Here is a 17,399-nt window from a genome sequence, read left to right on the forward strand (position 1 = left end):
TTTTTCACGCCTCCATGCGCAAGTCCATCAACCAATTATTTTTCAGAGCACATAATACATATAGATGGCATGGCAGTGGGTTCAGCCCTAGGTCAGCATACTCCAAGCTTTCAGTCAATATGAAAAAAGTATAGGTCTACATTATCAGTTGTATCGATTCAGAGAGTGGATTTTTCATTGTTGTTTCTTTTTCAAACTTACTTCCAGCTGTGATCACCGCTGTTACTTTGATTTTTGTCTCAACATTCACCACAGAATTTCTCCCCATGACAAACACTGATTTTAAACAGGTACCTGAAATGTACCAAAGTATGGGTCTCATGTAGACTCCTCTTTTTGTTGCACATCTTGCATGCCTGTGCTTTAAAATATTACAGTAAGGTATCCAATTTTTTACATTTAATGAGCTTCTGTTTTCTGAAAAAGTTTGGAGGACTTGTCAGTGAGGACCATGGTAAATCTGCCTCAAAAATAGGTCCCTCTTGTAAACTAATGTAGAACACAATGGGTAATGTATGTTAAGTGAACTGAAGTGTCATCTTTTTAAAGTCAAAGAAACAATCAGGGATCAATTATTACTGATTACTGTGTTTCATGCAGATTGAAAAAAATGTGTGCAAAACGGTGAGACATCCTGGATTAGAATGAACCAACCTTGGCATTTTGATGGAAGAAATGAATTATTGTACAAATATACTGAGGATTTTCAATTGAGTGTTTCTCAGCAGAAAAAAGAAATGATTTTCTAAAAAATATGGTGTCTTTTTTTTTTTTTTATTTTGCTATCCCCATTTTTTGGAGTTAGGAAAAAAGGTTTTCTGTTGGTTGCTTTGCATTTTACTTTATAGTGAGGAGAGAGATTAAACTTACATACTCTCTTTACTTTTCTTTATTTATGTTGATGAATAAATCTGTGATCTACCTCTGTCTGCTATGAACCTGATTTTTTTTCTTGCATAATTTCTGTTTTGTCACTATAACAAAGGAAAAGTAGGCCTAATGGTTTAAAACCAAGTTTTGAGTTTAGAAAATGAGATGGCACTATTTATTGTTAAAGTAGCATAAAACTGGAAGCAGCTTCACTCAGATGCAGGCTGAATGGAGATAGGTGTGGCTGCAAATTAGAAGGTACTGCTTAGGTGGTAACTATTTCTGTTTCAATATTTTTCCTTTCATTTCTGCTTTCTCCATTCTTCTGTTCTGCCATAAAAGGACTTGATGATCTTAGAGGTCCCATCCAACCCAGACGATTCTATGATTCTATGAAATAAGATTATCAGCTCCTCTGTAATAAGTATGACAAAATTGTGATTTTTGGCAATCCTGAAAAAAACCCCAAACAAACCGAACCATTAACTAGAATATACTACCCAGAGGAAGTAAAAATATTATTTTTGTTTATAATGCTCTATTTTTATCCATATAATAGTAATAATCTATAATAACGAAGCTCTAATGATTAAATCTGTGTCCCACAGTTATTTATTTCCATGGGCTTGGAAGGTAAGATTAGATTTAAAAAATTTTTTTAAATCTGCTCTCTGTTCTCAGTTGAATATCTTTGTGTACAATCAGTCTGCGGTGATGTGTTTTCTTGTGCTGAGACAGGCCCTCTGAATTTAAGCTACAGACTACAGAGATCTCCTTGCAGGTGTTAGGTAGTTTAATGGATTGTGCATTTATGTTGAAGGATTTAATAATTTTGTTGTTGTTGTTGTTGTTGTTGTTCAGAAGAAATATGATTGCAAAAATGGGAAGCTCACACGTAATAGATAATTTTGGATTCAGGTTATGTTATATATGAAATCAGAGCCTTTACTTATCCAGAGAATTTCAAAATACCTCTGTAGTCCATATATAGAGTTGATCTGAGAAGGAAGGTGAAGGTGCTGTAACACTTCACGAGTCTCTTGTTAAAGTAGAATTCTAGCCACATGAAACACAATTAGGCTCCCATAGATAATTTCAGAATATCCTCAAGCCTCTGACATATTTCTACAGCAGCCAGGCCTAAAGATGTCTTTAAAGGAAAGAACAAAACATAAACCACAAGCCTTCCACCTCCACATATAGACAATGGTATATCTCAACAAAGACTGGATCAGGGGACCGCCAGCCTACACAGAACTAGAAGTGACCAATCAGATAAACAGCCAACAACTCAAAATATTTCTGGAAAGTCTTTTCATCTTCAGCCACATTGCTTTTCCTTCATATTGAACTGCTACTTTATAAATTTCAGTTCAAAGAGATAGGAGCTTGAAAAAATTTGAAGCTCTAAATTAATTGACTAGCAGTACATACCAGGTGTACACCATGAGTTATAAGAAGAGGCTTACGAGGAATACTGAATAAAAATCACCCCACAGATTTTCACATCCCAAAATGAAACTGTCAAAGTCAATGGATTTCCATCTTTTCTAGACAGATAGCTTCTGTTGGTTCTTATTTTACTGAAGGTTGATCTATAGTAAATCCATATAATAGAACAAATAAATGCACTGTAACACAATACACACTTTAAAATAGTTACGATACTATTAAAAAAAAAGCTTTCCATACTTTTTTTTTTTTTATGGGAATATTGATTATCAGTGACTTTGCTAGAATGGCATTGGTAAAAAGTGTTTTTTCTGCAAGTTAAAAAAAAAAAATAAAAATCCCAGTCCATATTTAGGCATCCAAAATTTATCTGATATTTTATAAGTAATGATTAGTGTGGGCAAGGTAAATGAAAGCTGGTGGGTAACCAGCAGTCTTGACAAGAAGTCTGCCAGACTGAGTAATTCAGTATGAAATATAGGTGTTGAACTTCAGACATCAGTCAAAACTAAACACACCAGCTGTGCCCTGTTTTGCCTTAGTTTCCAAATTCACTGAATTGGATAACTGTTACCAATTGTTTCCAGCCTGTGTAAACTTAGACAATTTGGATTTTTTTGATAAAAAGAGGTAAATTTTGCCCAAGTATTTGCAAAAGAAAGTACAGAATTCTGATCTAGATAGGGTACCATTAAGGGAAAGATAGATGGTCTACAGACAATTCACTAAAGCCATTTTCTGTTTGTGTTTACTTTATTTGAACTATTGACCTTGGGAAAATATTTAGCTTTCTCTAAGGTTTGGCGTTTGTTGTTTTTTGGGGTTTTTTTTAGTAGCTTTTGGTGCCTGAGCTTTGAAACATGTATGATCAGACCCAGTTTATCTCTGAGGCTGCTGGATTTTCTAACTCCCCGTGCTGGAAAACACACCAATCTTGGGAAATCAAGCTAATGTCTCTCAGCTGTGCAGAAAAAGTGTGAACAGCTCTGTCAAATGAGCTACCCCATCTCCTCTCTTTTTTCAGGCAGCATCTTATACTCGAGCAGTCACTTCACATTTGCCATTTGAGCAGTTGTGATATAACTGCTGTTTTATTGCCTATAGGAGAGTTTCTGTGAGGAATCAGAAGCTGGTCTTTCAGCTGCCCTGGCCAAAAAAGGTTTTAGTCACAGGACTCTGTTACTGGTGAATGAGTAAGGAGTCCTGACAGGCTAACAAGAGAATCTGAATATATAGCTCTGGCCTAAAGGTTGCTAATTGACCAAGTGGTAATACGAGGGGAAGTATTTTCCAGCCTTGAACCTCTTTACCCCCAGATAAATACATTTAATGCCATCAGTTAACCCCTTGAGTGCAATGACCCAGTGCTGCCAGGGATATGCCTGATGTGATAAACCCTCGTGCTTCCTAATCAGTGGTGATATATAAAGTACAGTCATAGTTCCAGGAGAGTCATAAGCCCATTCCTTTGTTGGGTGGAGAGATGTCCTTGAGCACTTAAAATGTTAAACACAACATTTTCAGTGTACAATTACAGTGGCTTAAAAACATGAAAAATATAAAACATCAGTCTGGAAAGAAATTTGCACAATGTAAAGTGAAAAAAAAATCTTAAGAATTTTACTTCAGAATAGAGCTGATGATTTTTTTAAAAATTTCTTTTATTGTATCATTATGATATTCTCCAGATAGTTTCCTGATGAGTAAATGTGCTGAATTATCTCCAACTTATTTCCTTCCAGTACTTATTCTCACATCATGGACACTACTAAATTTCACTGAAAAATATCAAAGCTCTTAGGTCAAGTGGGGATAAACTTATAAATAATATTTTAAACTTTGTAAAAAAAGTTCCAGTCCCGTAAGATATATTTTGTCTACTTTTTTTCTGTGGCATCTTTCATTTAATTTCCAGGCAGAATGTTTCTGCTGTCAATAAAAAACTTCTCTACATCAGTGATTCTAAATCAGTGCTTTTCCTGTTGTAAAAAGATTTAAAGGTTTGTATCAACCGGTGTGTGCAGAAAAGAACATTCACTCTTCACTCTTCATTCACCCTTCACTCTTCTTGTCTTAGAGGATGTTTGAAGTCAAAATTGTCCATTCTAGGAGATGAGTACTGCCCTTCCATTTTAATAAAGCCTAGAGTCTTCTTTATACTTAGATTATACAGAATTTACACTCTTGTCTAGTTTCACTGAAATTACTGGGGTTACTCATGTAATATGGTACCAGTCAGAAGATATATCAGTGGCAGACTCAGCCATGTGGAAGCTGTAGTTATCTAACAATGTTTTATCTTCACTAATATAGGGGATTTTTTACAGATTTATGATTAATTCTGTGGTTTATGATGGGTGCCTTAAAAATAATGCATGTTTGTCCAGCAGAAACCATCTCAGTTGCCTTGAGACACCTCACTTTGTTGCATCAATGGATGAAATACTACATTTGCAATTTATCATTTGTTTTAGGTTTTTCTCACAATTTAGCACCAAGTCTGATAAACTTATTTTATGAGTTACATCCTACTATGTCATTAAGTCTTGCATGTGAGACATATTACACAGGCTTAATCAAAACTAACATTCCCCATCAGAACTATAAATGGAGGTAAGTGCTGGTTCTTCAAGCCAGGGCAGAGAGCAGAGCTAGAGGGCAAAAATTCTCCTGAGCTATGCAGTTGTGAGACTTTGGAGGCTTTGCACGTTGCCTTTGAGCATGAGCTGGTATGGTAGTGGTCATGGCATTGTCTTTTAAAAAGGAACACTGAGAATTGTTTCCAGAATCCACGTGTGGATGACTGTATGACTGCAACCTGAGCTGAGGCTTCTTACAAATACTCGTTGCCAATCTGGCAGGTGATGTCCCTCTACCTGCCTCACCTCAGGTCTCTGTGTTCTCAGACCCCAAATAAAAGGCAGCTGGAACCTGATGTTTTCTCCTGTGCAGGTGGTTGACAAGTTTGCACTTTGAGTGCTTACTCAAATACTAGAGGAGCTCTACTGTCCAGTTGCCTGCCTTTGATCTCTTTGGTGTCTTGTAGCTCTTTATACACACTCATAGGAAATTCCAGCCTGCCTGGAAACAGCTGAGGAACAGGACCTCTGGGAATCCACACTTGAGTACTCACCAGCTTCAGGTCAGTTTCCCTTTTGTGCCCTACAAAATACGGTGCAGGTACCAAGTGAAAACTGGGTATCCAACCTACAAGGGAATAATTAAGCTTGTGTTCCACTGTCTGTTTTGCTTACAAGATGCTGCTTTAAGAGAGCAGGTTAATGAGATACATGGTTCCCTGCAATAAGGCTGTTTGCAGTTGTTGGCTTTCTAAAGATACAAACGAATTATATCATAATTTTAATATACTTCTTGTCTGCAGCCTCTTAAAAGGTGCATCTTGTCTTTAGAGTACTTATAATATACATATTAAACCTGTCTTTAAATTCTATTTCTTCCAGTTAGGAAGGAATAAGTTTAATTGGTACAACTGGTAGGGATGGTATTTTCTAGGAGGAATAAAATTATTCTTCTTTTGAAATGTCAAGCTTTAAACAGAAACAGTCCTAGGTTTCTCTTTCCTACTGTACTCTGAACTCCAGAGGCTTAAGAGCCTTCCCCAGTGTACATGCTCTACCAAGGTTCCTTTTTCCATGAGACCTCAGAGCAGGCCAGTCAGAACTCATACTTTTTATATTTGTTTTAATTGGTTTGGGTTTCTGCATTATAATAAATTTAATCAGATTATGGTCACTTGACCCCCAGGGGCTCAAGTCTAATTTGCTCTTACTGCCTGATCATTGGTTAACTAGATCTAGACATGAACCATTCCTGGCAGGGTTCTCTACACATTAGCTTAAGAAGCCATCATTTTTTTTATCCATCACCCTTGCCTTCCTTCAATCACACCTCTAAGGTTTCCCAATTATACAAGAGGTAGAAATTCCCCATATCAAATTGCCCTTTGCCATGTATGCCATCTTTATCCCATCATGTAGTACACATCATTCTCTGAACTGCCTCATTTCTCCTGGGGGTAAGTGAGGTTTTTGCCATTCCACGGGCCAGCAGGGATGTGTGCACATACTAAACCTTGTTCTAATTACAGAGCTATTTGTCCATCAGTCCTTTTAAATTTATAACACAGACTCACAACTGTACATCAAGAAATGGGATAAATAGACAATCTATAAGTATTCAGATCTGGTTTTTACATATCTATTTTAGACTCATTTTCTGAGGAAACAAAACTTCTGCAGTTTCCCAAGGAATATGTATATATGTTTATCTCCTGAATCTATTGACCAGTTTCTATCAACTCTGATAAAGTTCATCAAATTGCCTGAAAAAAGGCATCTGAGCAGTGTGGTAGATCTTGATCCACAAGACAGAGATTGCCATGTAAATTAAACTAGGATTAGATGTCAGAGAATCCACACAGGAGAAACTATTTAGAAAGACAAATCACAGAAACAGCTTTAATTACGATAGATCATAAACATCAGGAGAGATCAGTTCTATTCTTCATGGAGTTTTTCATTATTTTTTTTTTATATAAGTAACATATCTTACTATTCCAAATAAAGCTGTGTGGGTGATCAGGAAAGATTATCCTCAGCTTTACTGTAGACTTCATTACATTGAAAGTAGCTTAAAAGATGATGTAAAAGGTGAAATATTTAATCTGCTTTTTTAGCCCTCCTTGGTGAACATTTTACTCAAAGGAAATATTTGACTACTGGGTCCAGTCCCTGCTGACCATGGAGCTCACACTGTGTAATCCTTTTAAGGAACTGGCCAAGCTCCACATACAGAGTAACAGTGTTTCTTGCCATACATCTTGCTCTGTGCTGGGCACACTTGATGCATTACAAGGTCTAGATGATACAGGGAGCAAGTACCCTTTAGGAAAGTGTAAAACTGGTTGTTTACTGCTTATGTCTATTTTACCCAAACAATTAAGAAGGAAGTGTGTAATGCTTTCCACATTTTCTCTCTTAATTCTGGAGCTAAAGTTTACTCACAGAAAATGATCTGTGAAGTTGAAGTTGCAGGAATACTTCCAAGGCACAAAACAAACATTAAAAAAAATAAGAGCTGTCTATATAAAGATAATGGGGACAAGATGGAAAGAACAGTGGAGACTGCAAGAATAAGGAGGAAGAAAAGGATTCATGGTCACTTAAGACATATGATGAAATTGTCATTGTTTCATTTTTGCTTTTCCCTAAATCCCTATATCCATAAATAAGAAGTCCATATTTTTTAACTACTTCTTCCTTCTGCCTCTGTTATATGCCTTTGTGTCACAAATGGCAATTTTAATTTTTCTGATACATTTTATTGCTTTCTACACCAAAAGTAATTAGCAAGTATGAACTGCCTTGTTCTTTTGTTTTCTTTTCTCACTGAGTGAACAGCTGAAGAAAAAAATCATTCATTTTTCTCCTAGAACAGTCTGATTCCATTGGCTTAATTGGTGTTATTCGTGATTTATGAGAGTGTTAATGTATTTATTTTCTGATAGAGTGTATAATAGATCTTAACACAATAATTGCCATCCTCTGTAATTAATATGTCTAATTATGTAGTAAGCAGATAACTTTGCTACACTAACATTTCAGGCACTGAGAAACCTTTCTTACTGTTCTCTCTCTTTTCAGATATCTCCTCTCTTTAATTATAAATTTACTAGAGTCTTAGCTTTCATTACGTCTCCCATAAAGCTATCCTCCATTTCTCTCATTACTTTGCTCAGTTTGTCCTCAATTTCCTTGGTTTCAGTAAATACATTTCCAGGCATGCACACCTGAAAACTAAGTGAAGCATTATGTTCTGGATAGCTTGTATAGTCATGAGATCACAGGAGTTACCTGTTACCTTGAACACATAAAATAAATCAAATCCTCACAGCATAGATCAAGTGATTCCAGTATCACTAGTTGTAGGCAAAAGGATGAAATACCCCACAGGAGGAAGTACTAAATGAAGTTAAAAAAAACTTGCTCAGAATATGAAATCTTTCTCAGAAGCTTTCAGAAGCCTTTTCAGCAGGTTTCATAACATATAATACAAGCCAAAAGGCTCCTAGTTTGATTTTTTCCCCCCTATTCCTGTTCAGAATGCAAAAACTATTTGAATGCAGTAAGATCTCCTAAGATTGGGCGGTTTCAAGGAGGAATCATGATTGCTGTAACCACCATGTCCTTCTAGATTATGAGTCTAAGATCCAGAATTCAAGAAGATGGGAATAGGTTTCAGAGAGACATCTTAGTCCTATCACTGATATCTTTCCAGTTCATTGTGAATATGTTAAGATCTAAACAATGGACAGAAAGGTGGGGGAGAGAGAGCTGGTTTAAGTTACTTAAGTATTAATATAAATAATAGTAGTCATGTGTATTATTTGAATTCGATGACCAACACATGTGGGAAGTGTCTAGAAGATACCAACATCCTACAAAACTTGAGGAACTCTAGTTGCTTTGTGCTGCTATTGAAGAATATTTAAAAAGGTTATGTATGCTATTCCAAAATCCTACTTCAATCATTGCTTTGATTTGCAGGTAAAAACTATTAATTTGGTCACTGAAATCAGTCTTAGCCCTGTAAAGAAGTATCATTTGACACTCTTAGGCCCACTCGTTCATTCATTACTCCATTCAAAGCCAAACAAGAACAAAAAATGAAGAAATTCCAGGGAGAATCTTGAGATAAGGAGTATTAATATCACAAGGCCCAATCTTCTAAATCCTATCACATGTTTTGATTTTTAAACATGAAGGTAGACCTACAGGGCTGTCATTTGTGGGATTCACCAAAACCCAACCTTTGTTAAATACATCTTTTCTGTGATTCTCCCTTGCTTGAGAAATGAATGGAACGACAATGGCTGTATTAGCAATGTATTTCTTTCTCTTCCTCGAGCTTTATCAAGAGTTGTCACGCATTATAGTTTGGTGACAGTGCTAGAAAAAAGTGAAGACAGAACTGACCTCTCATAGCATTTTTGTGACCATGGGGCTCACACAAGCAGCTTGGCATCTGCCGGCACATCTTTAGCGAGTTGGCAGCCCCAGCGCCCTTTGCAGGTTGCAATCAAACCTGCCTTCTACAGCAGCCTCTTTCTGGCTGATTAAGTTTAATGTAATTTTAATTAAAAACCACAGTGTCAAAGGGTTTAGCTGCTCGAGAAATGAGCACAGATTGTGGCACAGTGGCAGCAGTCACTTGGAAAATGGAAATGCATCCTGACAATATTGTGTAGGGGCCAGAAAAACAAAGCTGCAGCTACTGTACCTTGCAAAAAACTGGGAGAGACCATCATTGCAAGGAACCTTATTCAAAAATAAAGCATAGAGCAGTTAAGGTTCTGTCTTTTAGCAATTTTAAAGTGCATCTCAGCAACTGAGTAGAGTAATCATTGCCAAGAAATAATTCCAGCTTTTTCTCCACATTTTTACATTTGCTCAGTGAGATGTATAAATGTAAAATCCAGATTTCAGTCCTTATTTATTTTGAACAGCAAGGTTTGCTTCATGCAATGGACTTATACAACTTTTCTCCTTAGGCTAGAAAGAAACAAATCATTGGAGATTTTACCAGTGCTGAAAGCAGGTTCCATTTTAGGCAGTTTTTTTGCTTTTATCTCCTCACAGCTTTTCTTTTCCCTTGAAGCAGATCACAAGGAGATTTTAATACTTCACATACTGCAGATATTGAGCAAGATTTGGAGAATGACCAAAATCACTTCACTGACAAAGGGTTGAATCATATGCACATGATTTAATTTCACTATGTTCCGGTATGCATAGAAATACTGTTAATAATGATTTCTCAAAGAAGTATCACTGTAATAGTTTATTTTCCTAGTTGCCATATTTTTTTGAGTAAAGAGAATTGCTTTGAAGTTATTAAACACCCTTGTCTTGGCAGAAGTTGCTGTTTTTTTAAACCTGTCCTTTGAATGCATTTGTTTGTGAAATGAAGACTCGATCCAAAGTCCACTGAGATCAGTGGAAAATCCCCAGTGACTTAGGCTTTGGATCAGGTCCTGAGAAGTATACATGCAAATAGGTAGGTATTGTGGTTACATTGCTCACAGGAATTCCTTTCAGTGAGAAACCTTTTTATTGTTCATAAATGCTACTGATGCTCCGGGGCCAGAACCCCAGGAGAATTCCACCCAGTGACGTCAATTCTGTAGAGGAGAACTTCCTCCGTCCCCTTTTAGGTTTGTGGGACATTTTCGAACAGATGGAGCCTATATAGGTGGGACGGGTTCCATCTGAACAGAAGGGTCACAAATGCACCAACTGAGAGGATAGACAGAGCTATGGGGGAGAGTTTAAAGGAGTGGACAGGGGGATGGGAAGTCTGTACAGAATCCAGCAGAGAGGAAGAAACAACTAAAATCAGCAGATGGGTAGACGAGGGGAAATAATATTAAAGACTGAAATATATAACACACCTACAAGAAAAGGCTGACAGAGAAAATCAGAAGGCAGAACTTCTGTTGCCACACAGTTAAGAGTCATAGAAAAGGCATGAATAAATGATACATGTAAGTCTGACAAAGAAAATACATTTTTTAAAGCAGTGATATTCCAATAAAGTTGTCTTGAGCATCTCATGGTGGATGCAGGTACTAGCATGTATTTACAGGCATTGAAATTGAATTGTTTCATAGGCAGCAACATGAAAGCAAACTCAATGAAGACCTGAATTGGACCTCTAAATTAGAATTTACAATAGGTAAAGCACCTTGGACATGAATACATGAAAGTATGATGGATTCTATAACTCTGAAGAGAAGAAAGCCATGAAGGAGAAAGAGGGAACATAAGGGAATCAAAATAACATCCCATCACAAATTCTTAAATGCAGGCCACCCTGGAAGTAACAAGCCAGGGGATGGTCAGAAAAAGATGACTGGCTATAATCAAATTATGCAGGAGATATAATCTGCAATGTTTAGGGAGCAAAAAATAATTAAAATAATTAAGCTTTAGAAATATAAATAGAAAAAAAAAGGTTTCACTTTGAGTTACAGTGACCAGGGATCTAGATAGAAAAACATACTTGAATGCAGCTCCATTTGCCAGTGGTTTTAGAGGTATAAAGAGGAATTTCTTCTACTCTTCTTCCACCATCACCATTATCTAAATGAAAATTTAGATAAACATAACCAATTTTTATTTGATGGTTTTGATGTGATAAGATCAACTTGTTAGTCTAATTTCACCAAGTGCAGTATTTCTGCCATAAAGCAGCTATGAAATCACAAGCTGTTTCAAATTAACAAGTGCTACCATCCGTATGTCTTACTACTATTACTTTATGAAAAAATATGGAGTATTGTGTTTGTTTTTAAATAAATGCTTTTAGTCCAAAGCATTTATAACTTGTAATTACAGATGATTCTGAGTTACAGAAATGTCAGTCAAGCCTAAAACTAATATCTGGATCTTTAATGGACCAGAATAAAGTCCCAGAGCAGAGCACTGCCAAACATTTAAGAATAGTAAGATATCTGCCATTGTTTGTAACACATTGGTATGTACACTAGAACCTTCTCCCCTTGGTTATTATCTCAGAAATCCTTAGGGTGCCAGAACCACTCAGCTTTGCTTCTCAATTCTCTCTGTATTTGTGAACAAGTTTCTAAGGATATTCCATATGGAAGCATGCAAGTGGTGCTTTTATGAGCAACGAGGGAAGATGTTTCCCTGAAGCCTTTATATGTTCTGAGGAAAAATCTGAGCATCTGCCTGGAGCCCATTTGAATCATATATGCAGTTCACTTCTACAACAAAATCTGACTGTGAATATAAAGGAAAATGCCCAAAGGGTTATACTACACAATAACAGTATACATGCAGCATTTCACTGGCAATATAGTAATATAGTGCTTTTATTTATGAATCAAGATTTAGATGCTTATCTATAATTGTACAAATAGCTGGAAGGAATATTGAAGGAATGAACTAATTCATGCCATAGTAATAATAGATGCCATGGTAATAATAGATATTTTAGAACTTCTGAAACATTAGAATATTTGACTTTCAAATGCTACTATTACCTTGTTAAGAATCTAAGGATAAAAATCGAGAGTAATCAATATTCTTTTTTTATCTGGTTATGATGGTGAAACAAATATAAGACATAACTATTAATATAGATCCCAAAGGATTGACTATACACTTGTAAATCTGTGTATTCTGTGAAGTCTCTCAAATTTTATTAAAATTACATCCATAACTTTGTGTATTTATGTAAATACACAAATATTTTACACAAATAAATACTCCATCCAAATATATATTATCCAATATTTCATGAGTAAAGCAAATACAGGTAAATACAGGTCAAGAGGCTGACCCTCTATTATTTATTGAATGCGTTGAACAACTTTTAAAATGATGTAGAATAAGCCTCAGTGAAACAAATAAGTAGTGGTTATCCCGTTCAGCTCTTGAGACTGGCTGTAAACATGTGTGGTAGAATGCAAAGTAGTACAACCTCTTTTCAGGGTTGAACTTTTCCAATATTACTGAAAAATTACTTTCTCTGCCTCCTGTGTTTGTACAGGCATAGTGTTTCAGATTTTGTGGAAGATGTGATTGTATAATCAATAATCTATAAAGCAGAAATAAGGCACTTTTTTTGGTGCTGATTCTTGAATAAACTTCTTGCTAAATTGTTTCCAGCTTTCTATAGCCTATGAGTATTTTTTAAATACTACACAAACTTGGAGATAACAATACAGTATCAGTACCAAGTTTAAGAACCAGAGACTAAAAATGACAAACTTTGACTGAAACATGTGACTTCTACAAAGCTGCTTCTTTGAGGGCTTTTGATTGGGTTTTTTTTTTGTTTCGGTTTGGTTTTTTGTTTGGGCTATTTCTTTGGGGTTTAAGTTTTTTGTTGAAGTCTACAATTCTACATTCTGAGTCTTCTCTTTCAGCATAGCAGATTATTTCAAATTTGTTTACAATGTTAAATGAAAATTTATTTTAATATTATTTGTTTCACAGGTTCCTCAGTAAGACCAGGCTTGATGATAATGACACCTTCTCTCTTTTGTAAGTAAAAAAAATCTGTGTGACTGAATTTCCTTCTACTGTCAGCACAGCAGTGTTTTCATCTATGTTGTTTGCAAGGGTGATGCTGTATAACTCTGCCTCTATTTATATTATTTTAGAGGAATTTTTAGATTGTGTAGCTTCTTTTCTTCCTTTCTACAGCAAAATACAACAACAAGAAAAAAAAGTGGGTAGATTGGAAAAGTGTGTAGTGTATACTATTTTTTCAGACCTAAATTTAATTAAATCCACTCAACATAGCAAAAGAACCCCCAGGCATAATTCTACATCCCACTTATTTGCAGTATTAAATATTCAAGTTTTTTCCTTTTAAAAGCCTATTTTTACAATTGTAATAAACTTCCATGCTAAATCATATTTGGGGTTTGCATTTAAGCTTGTTTTTTTCCAGGCTGTCAAAACTAAGCCTTTCATACTCATCAGTCTTTCTGATAAATAAAAACTGAGTCGGTATGGAAGTAAGTGTTTAAATAGTAATTTCTTTATATACTGAGCTTACATGGAAGTGTTCTTTTCACATAAAACAGGAGACTGGATGAATGGGTACATTACTCCAAGCAGTTGCCTTCGTCCAATATACTAGTGAACATTCCCAGTTCTAAGCCATTGGCTGTCTCTTTGGGTCAGTCAGCTCTATACCTTTCATATATTCTATTGACTAACAGTCCACAGCAATACTCCAATATTCATACTGGAATAAAACATAGGTATTTGAAAGTGTAAAAAACCCTCAATCATAACATTAATACACCACAGCTGCAACATAATATTGATTCTTAAGTTTGACTCATTCTTCACCTTTACTTAGATGCACAGTGGCTAACTTCAGTTATTATGCATTAATTTGAAAATTTACCTTTTGATTTCCCCTAAATATCTCTCAGATATCACACTAGTGGGACTTTTAGGAACAGTGAACAGTGTGCTAATTATCACCTTTGATGATGAACAAAAATATGACTTGGTTATAATTCCACCTACATTTATTGCAGAACTTTTGTACACTGTCCATTCAGAATGAGCAACTCTATCTTTTGCAAAGGTATGAGTAATGAATTTTGAAGGCTTACTGCATATCAGAGTAGTTTCATAGTGCAGCAGAAAGTAGTTGGTGAACTCTCAGGTTACCTCATTGCCAAATTTCATTTTCCAAATTCAAAGCATGCAAGCATAAGTCATCAATAAGGCTTTTTAAATATTAGTGTGGCTACTTTTTTTCCAGTCTCAGACTTTAATAAGAAATCCTGCCACTGGTCCACTGAAGAAGAAATTAAATTTTCTCATTAACTAATTATTCATTAATTTGATTATGTGGTTTCAAAACTTTAACAAGGTCCAGCTGTCAAGGTCCAGCAGTGGCCAGGACACTGCAGGCCAGCAAAGTAGGGGCCGTGTCAGCCAGGGCCATATCCCACTGCTCCCAGCAACAGAGCACAGCAGACCCAGAGATCTTGGCCAGGTCCAACTAAATGTTGAGACTGCCAGTCAAGGTCATGCTAAGAAGGCTGGTCTGAGGTCAAATTCAAGCAATGTGTGAAAGCCCCAAGCTGAGCTTAAACACAGCTCCTGGGCCATGAGTTAGGGTGGAGGCCCCAGCTGATAGAGGTCTAGTGCCCTGAGATGTTGAAGTGCAATTACACAGTGTTAACTACAAAGCTTCCAGTATTAGATGAGATGAAATTTAGCTGGAAATTTAGCTCCTGGATACAGGAGGCAGGTTTCCCTAAGCCTCTGGTCAGCCATTTCTTCCTCTTGAGCAAGACGTGTTTACTACTCAGGCCTTTCACCTATTTATCTTTGTGCATCTATCCTGAGCATCATGTTAAGAGAAGTGCTTTGACCCTTCTCATTTGCTGTTGCTGTTACAAAGCTGGAGATCCATCAGTCAGGCAGCACTGACTGTTGAAGACTGTAAAGTTTTGAAGAGAGATGGAGAACAACATTGGAGGCTTGTAATGATCAAAGGTGGTGTGATGCACTCCGGGAGTCTGGAATCTGGAAAGGACAGCCATGATGCACAGTGAATGGAGAAGTTTCAGGGTAAAGTATAGGAACAGATACTTCTCATCCAGCCTGAGCAGGAAATCATAGCTGCTGCAGAGAGCTGAAGTAGACTAAGGGCAGGTGTATCACCTATGGACCATAAAAAGAAATGAGAAAGCAGTGCTGCTTACCAAAGCATTGGCACACAGGTGCAACTGATGCAGCTACCTGATGTTTTAGTATCCTAGGTATTAATAACTTGCAGAGGTAATCACCTCACAGTCTTCTGTCTGTTGAATACAGAACTGATATATTTTCATATATAACTATGACATATTTATATACATAACTGTAGACTGGCTTGTAAAATACACTTTGAATCTTGTTGAGTAGTATATTACTCTTTTTCAGAAAAACAAAGATTGTGGCACATGATCTTCAAAAGTCTATCAACCAGTGGCCTTCTGTCCATCTGCAGCAAGGAGTGGAAAATAGTAAGTGTCATCTGAACAACAAAATTAATACAGAGATTTGAGTATTTCTTAGTATTGACTTACTTTGAGATTATGATCATTTTGTTTTCATAAGGCCAAATCATGAAGATAAACAGAGACATTAACACCTCTGTAAACACATAAAGCCAAGCTCTCTTTCACAAGTCAATACCCATTTTAATTTCCTGACCGTAAAGGAAGTTGTAGAGAGGGTAAATTGGTACATTGGTTTTATTTGGCAAATGTCTTTTTGTTAAGTTCTCCTTTTATAGGAAAACGGCAACATTTGGAACTGGAATCGTTTGTACAGTTATAATTTCATTATTTTACTAAGCACTGAAAAAAATCAATGCTGTATTAAAAAAAAAAAATTAACCTTTCTTCAAGGATCTTATATCAGAGTTTCAGTCTGCAGTGTTGGCTCTTACGCTATCCAGTTCAATTCATCCATCTCCTGCCATGATCTTGATGTGCTCTGAAATTGCACCTAAGTATAGCTGGTCGCAAATTTCACACTTACCACTTTAGACAAGTGAAAGGTCAAGGGCTTACAACAGTTGAGCAGCTCCTTATCAGTACCACAAGCACAGATAAGCATGGAAGTGACTGCAGGTCAGATCAGCTGTAATTTATACTAACTATATAAGTCCATATAGATACATCCTGCTACCCTCAGACAGCAGAATATGCAAGTTTGAACACTGCTCACGTGTCTCACTTCTCATTTGCTCTGTGTAGCACTGGAATCAGATACACATGCACACTTTCATTTATTGCCATCCTTTTGTTTTCAGAATAGACAAACATTAAATAACTCTTTCAATGAAAAGTCTTTCCTTATTTGGAGGGACAAGTTTAACTCCAAAGATAGGATTAAGACTTTAACCAACTAATCGAAGGAAAAATAGGAGATGAAAGTAGATGTGGTGTAATATCTTGTTGAGAATGCTGCTAGAGGGAAAATGTATAATGACATTATTCAGTACATTCTAAAATTTGGAAAATAGGCATTGATTCTTGTCCACAATGAGAAATCATAATCCGTGTTATTTGCCTATTATAATATTATAATATGGGATTTAAAAAAACCTAGAAAGTGCTAACTGAATTTCCTTAAATCAATTACCAGGCCCCATCACAGGTGACAGCACTGGATTTATGTATTTTTGTTTATAGGAATCTAACAGTATAGGACTACTGTTGATTATTTTAATATTCATGAGTCACAGGATGGAATTATGAATGTGTCCCAGATAGAGAGAAAAACAAACTTAACCCTGATGACTTAGCTTCCATTCCTTAATAAAATAAAACCAGGAACTGAACCTAAAAATATGAAGACCCTTTTTCCTGCAAAAAAACCCATTAATTTTTAATTTTTAAATTTTTTTTAGGGCTAGGACATTTTCCAAATTTGAGAAGTAATTTCTTTTCTGAATTAACTGTCATACTTTAAAAGAAATATAACTACATGATGATGATCAAAATC

At 36.1% G+C, this 17,399-nt stretch overlaps 1 long non-coding RNA gene across 1 annotated transcript in view; it reads left to right on the forward strand.

The window, feature by feature from the left end:
* The window catches only part of LOC139793694 (uncharacterized), a 43,679-nt gene extending 27,766 nt beyond the window's left edge, over positions 1 to 15,913 (forward strand). Inside the window, exons 2-3 of the long non-coding RNA XR_011724724.1 lie at positions 13,365 to 13,412; positions 15,828 to 15,913. This is a non-coding gene — a long non-coding RNA (uncharacterized lncRNA). The remainder of the gene's footprint in view (positions 1 to 13,364; positions 13,413 to 15,827) is intronic.
* The last annotated feature ends 1,486 nt before the right edge of the window (positions 15,914 to 17,399 follow it).

The sequence above is a fragment of the Heliangelus exortis genome, chromosome 2, assembly GCF_036169615.1.
Source record: "Heliangelus exortis chromosome 2, bHelExo1.hap1, whole genome shotgun sequence".
Lineage (NCBI taxonomy): Eukaryota > Metazoa > Chordata > Aves > Apodiformes > Trochilidae > Heliangelus > Heliangelus exortis.